Source organism: Medicago truncatula, chromosome 7, assembly GCF_003473485.1.
Source record: "Medicago truncatula cultivar Jemalong A17 chromosome 7, MtrunA17r5.0-ANR, whole genome shotgun sequence".
Taxonomy (NCBI): Eukaryota; Viridiplantae; Streptophyta; class Magnoliopsida; order Fabales; family Fabaceae; genus Medicago; species Medicago truncatula.
In genome coordinates this window covers 19,039,486-19,048,327 of record NC_053048.1, presented here as the reverse complement: position 1 = coordinate 19,048,327, position 8,842 = coordinate 19,039,486, and the positions used below count along the sequence as shown (strand labels likewise).

General features: G+C 37.3%; 1 non-coding gene and 1 pseudogene across 1 annotated transcript; one reads left to right on the top strand and one right to left on the bottom strand.

Annotated features, from left to right (window-relative positions):
• The first annotated feature begins 2,071 nt into the window (after positions 1 to 2,071).
• LOC120577002 (uncharacterized) overlaps positions 2,072 to 8,842 on the top strand; it is a 148,233-nt pseudogene continuing 141,462 nt past the window's right edge.
• On the bottom strand, positions 4,292 to 4,398 carry LOC120577256 (small nucleolar RNA R71). The gene has a single exon (XR_005643330.1). It is a non-coding gene; the product is annotated as a small nucleolar RNA R71 (small nucleolar RNA).

Sequence of the window (8,842 nt, the reverse complement as noted above, 5' to 3'; positions counted from 1 at the left end):
AACTTAACCATTGATTCACATACTTAATAGAATTGCAAAGTTAGTCTCACCCTTACCTTATAATCAGGAAATCGCAGCCCCTCTAGGTCTCTCCCTCTTCTCTTGGCTTTTCTCCCTTTTCTCCAAAAGCAGTCGTACGTACGTTATGTTTTTCTAAACTAGGTCTCTCCTATTTATATAAATCTTTAACCTACTTATTTTTCTCTTAAATCCAAATATTAATATTCTATTCTAATATATACATATATATAAAATATTTCTATAACAATAATAAATAACAAATATATCTCTATAACATATATATATTTCCATAACAAATCATTTATATTTCCATAGCAAATGACATATATTTCTACAACAAATCATGTATATATTTTTATAACAAATGACATATATTTCTACAACAAATCATACATATTTCTATGATAAATAACATTTATTTCTATAACAAATCATGTATATATTTCTATAACGAATCATATATATTTCTGAACCAAATAACATATATACATTTCTAAATCAAATAACATATATTATATTTCTAAACCAAATAGCATATATATTTCTATAATATAATAACATATATTTTCTACAACAATGCATATATATTCCTTTAACAAACCATATTTATTTCTACAACAAATAACATATATTTTCTAAACCAATTAACATATATTTTTCTAAAACATATACATATTTCTAAATCAAATAACATTTATATTATACTAATAAATATCAACATATAACATAGCAAAATATCACTCATCAAAATAAATCATATAAATCACACAAATCATATAAGTATATTCTAAACTCATTTAAAATAATCAAATAATTAGAGAGGGCGTTACACAAGTTGCTAAGAGCTGAACCTTGGGGTAGTATTGAGACTTAATGATGATGTAAATTATAATCTGTGAAGCTGTTTAAGATGTGTTGATGTTGATTATGATGTGATATAATGTTATACGCATTACTTGAATTATGATTGTATATTTGAGATGTTGTTGAATTGCATTGGATATTATTATGTCATGCTGTTTTTGTATACTACCTGTGTTGCTGTTGTTTTTTAACTAAGCTACATGAGTCGGTCTAAGTTGATGAAGATGATGATGTTCCAAATTATTGGATTATATAAGAGGTTGTCGATTTAAGATGTTTAAGAGGTCGAGTCCATGCATTAGCATTTCATTGTTGGGGGCTTGATGCCCTGGAGCCTTTGCTCAACACGTTAGAGCTTTAGCTCAATAGCGATGGGGGCTTGATGCCCTGGAAGTATATTCATACTCAAATAGCGATGGGGGCTTCATGCCCTGGATTCGTACCACAGGCATATAAGAGTTCTAAGTTGCATAGTCGCATTTGTCGAGTCAAAGATGATAAATTGCCAAGTTGTTGAAGTTGTGATTCTTTATATGAATTGTTAACGAAGTGATTTATGATATATTATTATCTATGATGAATATTATGATGATTTTATGTTGTTAAATATAATTGTTGAATTATTATATGCTTAATATTATTGTTTTGTGAAATCTCACCCCTTCTGCTTGGAAATGTTGCTCTTCATATGAGTAACTTGCAGGTGATCAAGTTTAAGTAGCTGGTATTGCTGTCGTGAGTGGCCTTTCCTCACTGAGTCCTTAGGTTGCTCTGATACGTAACGAGATGCGATCTTTTGTGGCTATTTTCCATTTCTTTACGTATTGACTATGATATTTATGATTAAGATGTTTGACTGAATTCTTTTGAGATGTATTTATGAGGCCTGCGTGCCAATACTTATCCATGATGTTGAATTTAATTCCGCTGCTAATAAGTTGATGATTTATGTTGACGAGGATAATTAGTTAATTATCTCATTTATGATTTTAAGAAATGTGATATCCCGTTTATGTGATGTTTTACTCTGATAATATGTTTGAAATTTTTAAGTTGGGAAAACGGGGTGTTACAATTGGTATCAGAGCAGGTCGGTCTGTCTGGCCAATTAGATGAGTCGTGTCGAGTTTTAGTAATATTTGTATTACTATCTTATTTTGATGTTGCTTGTTGTAGAGACTAAGAGATGGCTGGAAGAAACGATGCTGCGATTACTACTGCACTAGAAGCTGTAGCTCAAGCTGTGGGACATCAGCCTGCTGTAAATGCTGGTGCAAGTGCTGAAGCGAGGATGCTAGAGACCTTTCTGAGGAATCATCCTCCTACTTTTAAGGGAAGATATGACCCTGATGGAGCTCAGACGTGGCTCAAAGAGATTGAGAGAGTGTTCCGCGTGATGCAATGTTCAGAGGTTCAGAAGGTGCGTTTTGGTACGCACATGCTAGCTGAGGAAGCCGATGATTGGTGGATTAGTCTTCTGCCTACTTTAGAGCAAGATGGTGTTGTTGTGACTTGGGCTGTGTTTAGGAGGGAGTTCCAAAACAGATACTTTCCGGAAGATGTTCGCGGGAAGAAGGAGATTGAGTTCCTTGAGCTGAAGCAAGGAAACATGTTAGTGACAGAGTATGCTGCCAAGTTTGTGGAGTTGGCAAAGTTTTATCCGCATTATACTGCAGAGACTGCTGAGATCAAGAGAGCGATTGGTTACCAGAAGATTGATGAGTCATTTATTGACTATTTTAATATGCTTTTTAGTTTAGTTTTATTTAGATTTTATTTGATTTTATATTAGTATTATTTCCTTTTTAGGATAGTTTACTTTAAATTGCATTTTATTATATTTCAGGAAAGAATATTCGATGGATTGAATCTTGGAGCAAAAGAAAGGGACTTGGAGCTGATTGGATGCAAAAATATGAAGATTGAGAGACAAAAATATGTCTCCCACAAGTCAGAAGCTTGGCACGGCCGTGCCACCCTCCAGAGTCACTTTTGCTGCTTTTGCTTAGATTTTAAGCTACTCTATTTTTAGCCCAAATGTAATAGCTTAGATTTTAAGTCGATCGAATGCTATAAATAGAGTAGCCATCCATCACAAATATTCATCTTTACTTGGAATTCAATAAGTGACAATTGCTTTTCTAATTAAAGTTCTTTTCTTTTCCTTTATTTTCTTGTCATTACTTTTATGCTTTCTCTCTTCTCCCCCATGTCTACGATGGACATGAGTGAGTAGACTTCTCCTTGTCTTGGGATTGTTGGATAAGTCTAAATGACATAATCCTAATCAAACCAAGCTCTAAGCCTTAATCTTATGTAACCTTAATTTCTTATCTGAATTCACCGTCTTAACATGGATCAACCATTATCAAACTGTGGAAACAAAAGTGGAGGGTTTGATAATTGTTTATCCATTATTCCAAATATCAATTCATAAAACGAAAGTGGAGCTTTGATATTCGAACAAGTGAATTCAGACAGGGATTGCAAAGTCAGCGAAATAGGCCTTGCAATCTTTGAGACATATAGTTTCGATCTTCAAGGGAACTAATAACAATCAAGTCAGCGAAATAGGCTTGGTTGTTAGAGGAACCAAAATCTAATAGTAATCAAGTCAGCGAAATAGGCTTGGTTGCTAGAGGAACATAAGAGAAACTGTCTTGAGAAATTAGGTCTAACATAACATTATAAGCTTATAGTTTTGGTTTGAGAAGGACTTGTCATTTAGAGGAAACCAACGATCCCAAGGCTCTTTTTATTATTATTATCTTTCAAACGCTTGAAAACCCCCAACTTACAATTCTCTTCTCTCTTCTAATCATCTCTAAAAAGTTAATTGAATTGAACTACTCCCTGTCGGAACGATACTCTTTTATACTACTTCGGTAAGACCGTGCGCTTGCGGTTTTATCTCATCAAGTTTTTGGCGCCGCTGCCGGGGAGTAAACTAATTTGATTAACTCTTTCTTTGTGATTAGAACTCTTCTTTCTTTCTTTTCCTACACTTGACTTCTTGGGTAGCATAAAAATAATAGATAACATGGCTGAGGAACGCACTCTTAAGGAGTATTCGATCCCTTCTTCGGATGAGCCATGCACTATTATAGTTTACCCAACTGTTGAAGGTAGCAACTTCAAAATAAAACCTGCGCTACTAATTCTGGTACAACAAAACCAGTTTTCTGGATCACCCTCTGAAGATCCAAATCTACATATCTCAAACTTTTGGAGACTTAGTGTAACTTGCAAAAACGACCAAGAAGCCGTTAGGCTACATCTCTTTCCTTTTTCTCTAAAAGATAGGGCCAGCAATTGGTTCAATTCTTTAAAGCCCGGTTCCATCACCTCATGGGACCAACTGAGACGAGAATTCCTTTGCCGCTTCTTTCCCCCATCAAAGACCGCCCAACTTAGGGGAAAGCTTTACCAATTTACTCAAAAAAACGGGGAATCTCTTTTCGATGTGTGGGAGCGTTTTAAAGAAATACTTAGACGTTGTCCCCACCACGGTTTGGAGAAATGGTTAATCATCCACACCTTTTATAACGGTCTAACATCTAACACTAAATTAACAGTTGATGCAGCTGCAGGTGGTGCCCTAATGAACAATGATTTCACAACAGCTTATGCCTTAATTGAGGACATGGCTCTAAACCTTTTTCAATGGACGGAAGAAAAAGCAATCATCAATCCTTCACCCTCTAAAAAAGAGGCAGGTATGGACGAAACCTCTTCCTTTGACTATCTATCTACCAGGGTGAATGCATTATCTCAAAGACTTGATCGCATGAGTACTTGTGTTATCACACCTACCTTCTCACCTCCATGTGAAGCATGTGGCCTATCTAGTCACTCTAGCATCGATTGCAAACCAAGTAGTATTGAGCAGTTAAACTTTGTTCAGAATGGCCAAAGAGTTGTTCAAAAATCTCACATTGAACTTTTAATGGAAAACTATTTTCTTAAACAATCCGAACAGCTCCAAGAGCTTAAGGACCAAACTAGACTTTTGAACAACTCTCTTGCTACTCTCACAACAAAGATAGACTCCATCTCCTCTCACAACAAAACCTCTGAAACTCAGATCCCAAGTAGTTCATAAGGTTGACCACCCCAACAAAATGAATGCTGTTACACTTAGGAGTGGCAAGCCACTCGAAGACCCCGTAAGGAGAGCCAAATCCAATGACAGTGAGAAAGAGATCTGCGAACCACCATCTAGGGAAACTAGGGCAGAAAGAGAAGAACCACGAGTTGAGGAAAACAAACCACCTCCCTTTAAGCCGAAAATTCCTTTCCCACAAAGGTTTGCCAAATCTAAGCTAGATGAGCAATTTAAAAAGTTCATAGAGATGATGAACAAAATATACATTGATGTGCCTTTCACCGAAGTCTTAACCCAAATGCCTACCTATGCTAAATTTTTGAAAGAAATCCTTTCTAAAAAGTGAAAAATTGAGGAAGGTGAGACGGTTAACCTTACGGAAGAATGCAGTGCCATCATCCAAAATAAATTGCCACCAAAGCTTAAAGACCCAGGCAGTTTTTCCATACCTTGTGTCATAGGGTCAGAAGTAGTGAAGAAAGCTATGTGTGATCTAGGAGCCAGTGTCAGCCTAATGCCTTTATCCCTTTACGAGAGGTTGGGAATAGGGGAACTTAAATCAACAAGGATGACCCTACAACTAGCGGACCGTTCTGTTAAGTATCCAGCTGGAATCATAGAAGATGTCCCCGTTAAGGTAGGAGAGGTATACATCCCCGCTGATTTTGTTGTAATGGAGATGGACGAAGACAACCAAGTACCAATTCTTTTAGGAAGACCTTTTCTTGCTACCGCAGGAGCCATCATTGATGTAAAAAAGGGTAAGCTTGCTTTTAATGTCGGTAAAGAGACTATTGAATTTGAACTTGCCAAACTAATGAAAAGTCCTTCCATTAAGGACTCTTGTTGCATGATAGATATAATCGACCATTGCGTGAAAGAGTGCTCTTTAGCATCATCTACACATGATGGTTTGGAAGTATGCTTGGTAAACAATGTAGGTACAAAACTGGAAGGGGAGGCAAAAGCTTATGAAGAGCTGTTGAATAGAACTCATCCAATGGAAGGTCTAAGTGTGGAGGAGTTAGTAAAAGAAGAACCAGCACTTCTACCCAAGGAGGCACCGAAAGTAGAACTTAAACCGCTCCCATCAAATCTAAGGTATGAATTCTTGGGCCCTAACTCTACCTATCCTGTTATTGTAAATGCAAGCCTCGATGAAGTAGAAACTGAAAAGTTACTTTATGTCCTCAAGAAGTATCCTAAAGCTATAGGGTACACCATTGACGACATTAAAGGAATAAATCCTTCATTATGCATGCATAGGATACTTCTTGAAGAAGACTATAAACCCTCCATTGAGCATCAAAGAAGGCTAAATCCTAATATGAAAGAAGTTGTGAAAAAAGAAGTTTTAAAACTCCTAGATGCAGGTGTTATTTATCCAATTTCTGATTCCAAATGGGTTAGCCCGGTGCAAGTTGTACCTAAAAAGGGTGGTCTCACAGTTATTAAAAATGATAAAAATGAATCCATTGCCACTAGGACCGTCACCGGTTGGAGAATGTGTATTGATTATAGGAAGCTTAATAAAGCAACCCGTAAAGACCACTTCCCTCTCCCTTTTATAGATCAAATGTTAGAAAGGTTAGCTAAGCATTCACATTTTTGCTACTTACATGGTTATTCCGGATTTTTCCAAATACCCATTCACCCTAATGACCAAGAAAAGACGACTTTTACATGCCCCTTTGGGACCTTTGCCTATAGAAGGATGTCTTTTGGTCTTTGTAATGCCCCTGCTACTTTTCAAAGATGCATGATGTCTATTTTTTCTGACTTTGTTGAAAAAATAATGGAAGTTTTTATGGATGATTTCTCTGTGCATGGATCTAGTTTTAATGATTGTCTGACTAACCTTGAAAAAGTTTTGGAAAGATGTGAACAGGTGAACCTAGTCTTAAATTGGGAGAAATGTCACTTCATGGTAAGAGAAGGAATTGTCCTAGGACACTTGGTCTCTGACAGAGGTATAGAGGTAGATAAAGCAAAAATCGAAATTATTGAAAAAATGCTACCTCCTACCTCAGTCAAAGAAATTAGAAGTTTCCTAGGACATGCAGGGTTCTACCGCCGTTTCATTAAAGATTTTTCATCAATCACTAAACCACTAACAAGCCTCCTTCTTAAGGACGCAGACTTTGTGTTCGATAATGCTTGTTTGCAGGCATTTTGCAGGTTGAAAGAAGCACTAATCACTGCCCCAATCATACAACCACCAGATTGGAGTTTGCCATTTGAAATAATGTGTGACGCAAGTGACTATGCGGTTGGGGCGGTGTTAGGTCAGAGAAAGGAAAAAAAGATGCATGCCATATACTACGCCAATAAGACCCTAGATGGGGCACAGGTAAATTATGCCACAACAGAAAAAGAACTGCTAGCAGTTGTCTACGCCATTGACAAATTTCGGCAATACTTGGTGGGATCAAAAATCATTGTTTACACAGATCACTTAGCCATAAAATACTTGCTAAACAAAAAAGATGCCAAACCGAGATTGATCCGATGGATTTTGCTCCTCCAAGAATTTGACCTTGAAATAAAAGATAAAAAGGGTGTAGAAAATGTTGTCGCTAACCACTTGTCCCGACTTCGGGAGACCAATGAGGATGAGTTACCCTTGGATGATTCCTTCCCGGATGACCAACTCTTCTTATTGGCACAAACTGACGCACCTTGGTATGAAGATTTTGTTAATTTTCTTACAGCAGGAGTGCTACCGCCTGAGTTCAGCTACCAACAAAATAAGAAGTTCTTCAATGATCTCAAGCACTACTATTGGGATGAGCCCTACCTCTACAGAAGAGGCTCAGATGGGATTTTCAGGAGATGCATTCCTGAAAACGAGGTAAGTAGTATTCTAACTCATTGCCACTCCTCTTCTTATGGTGGCCACGCCAGTACACAAAAGACTTCTTTCAAAATTCTACATTCTGGTTTCTGGTGGCCATCACTCTTCAAAGATGTGCATTCCTTTATTTCTAAATGTGACAAATGTCAACGCACCGGTAGTATTACTAAAAGAAATGAAATGCCTTTGAACAACATCCTTGAAGTCGAAATTTTTGATGTTTGGGGTATTGACTTTATGGGACCATTCCTCCTTTTTTGGGAATCAATACATATTGGTAGCAGTTGACTATGTGTCCAAATGGGTTGAAGCCATTGCTCCCCCCACTAATGATACACAAATTGTTATAAAACTGTTTAAAAAAGGCATCTTTCCTAGGTTCGGAGTGCCAAGGGTTGTGATAAGCGATGGAGGGTCTCACTTCATTTCAAGACATTTTGAAAAACTTTTGCAAAAACTTAGAGTGAGGCACAAAATTGCGACACCCTATCACCCCCAAACTAGCGGACAAGTGGAGGTCTCAAATAGACAAATCAAAGCTATCATTGAAAAAACTGTTTCAACCTCTAGGAAAGATTGGTCAAGTAAGCTTGACGATGCCCTTTGGGCCTATCGAACGGCTTATAAAACTCCCATTGGAATGACTCCTTTTAAACTTGTCTATGGGAAATCTTGTTACCTTCCCGTTGAGCTCAAGCATAAGGCCTATTGGGCAATTAGAAACCTCAACTTAGACCCCAATTTAGCCGGTGAAAAAAGAAAGCTTCAATTAAGCGAGCTAGAAGAACTTAGGATAGATGCCTATGAGAATGCCCGCATTTATAAAGAAAGAACTAAGAATTGGCATGACAAGAAAATCGTCAAGAAGCACTTCAAAAGCGGTGACCTTGTGCTACTCTTTAATTCTAGGCTAAAGCTCTTCCCTGGTAAACTAAGGTCACGATGGTCCGGTCCTTTTCAAGTTCGCACAGTCTACCCTTATGGGGCGATTGAAATAT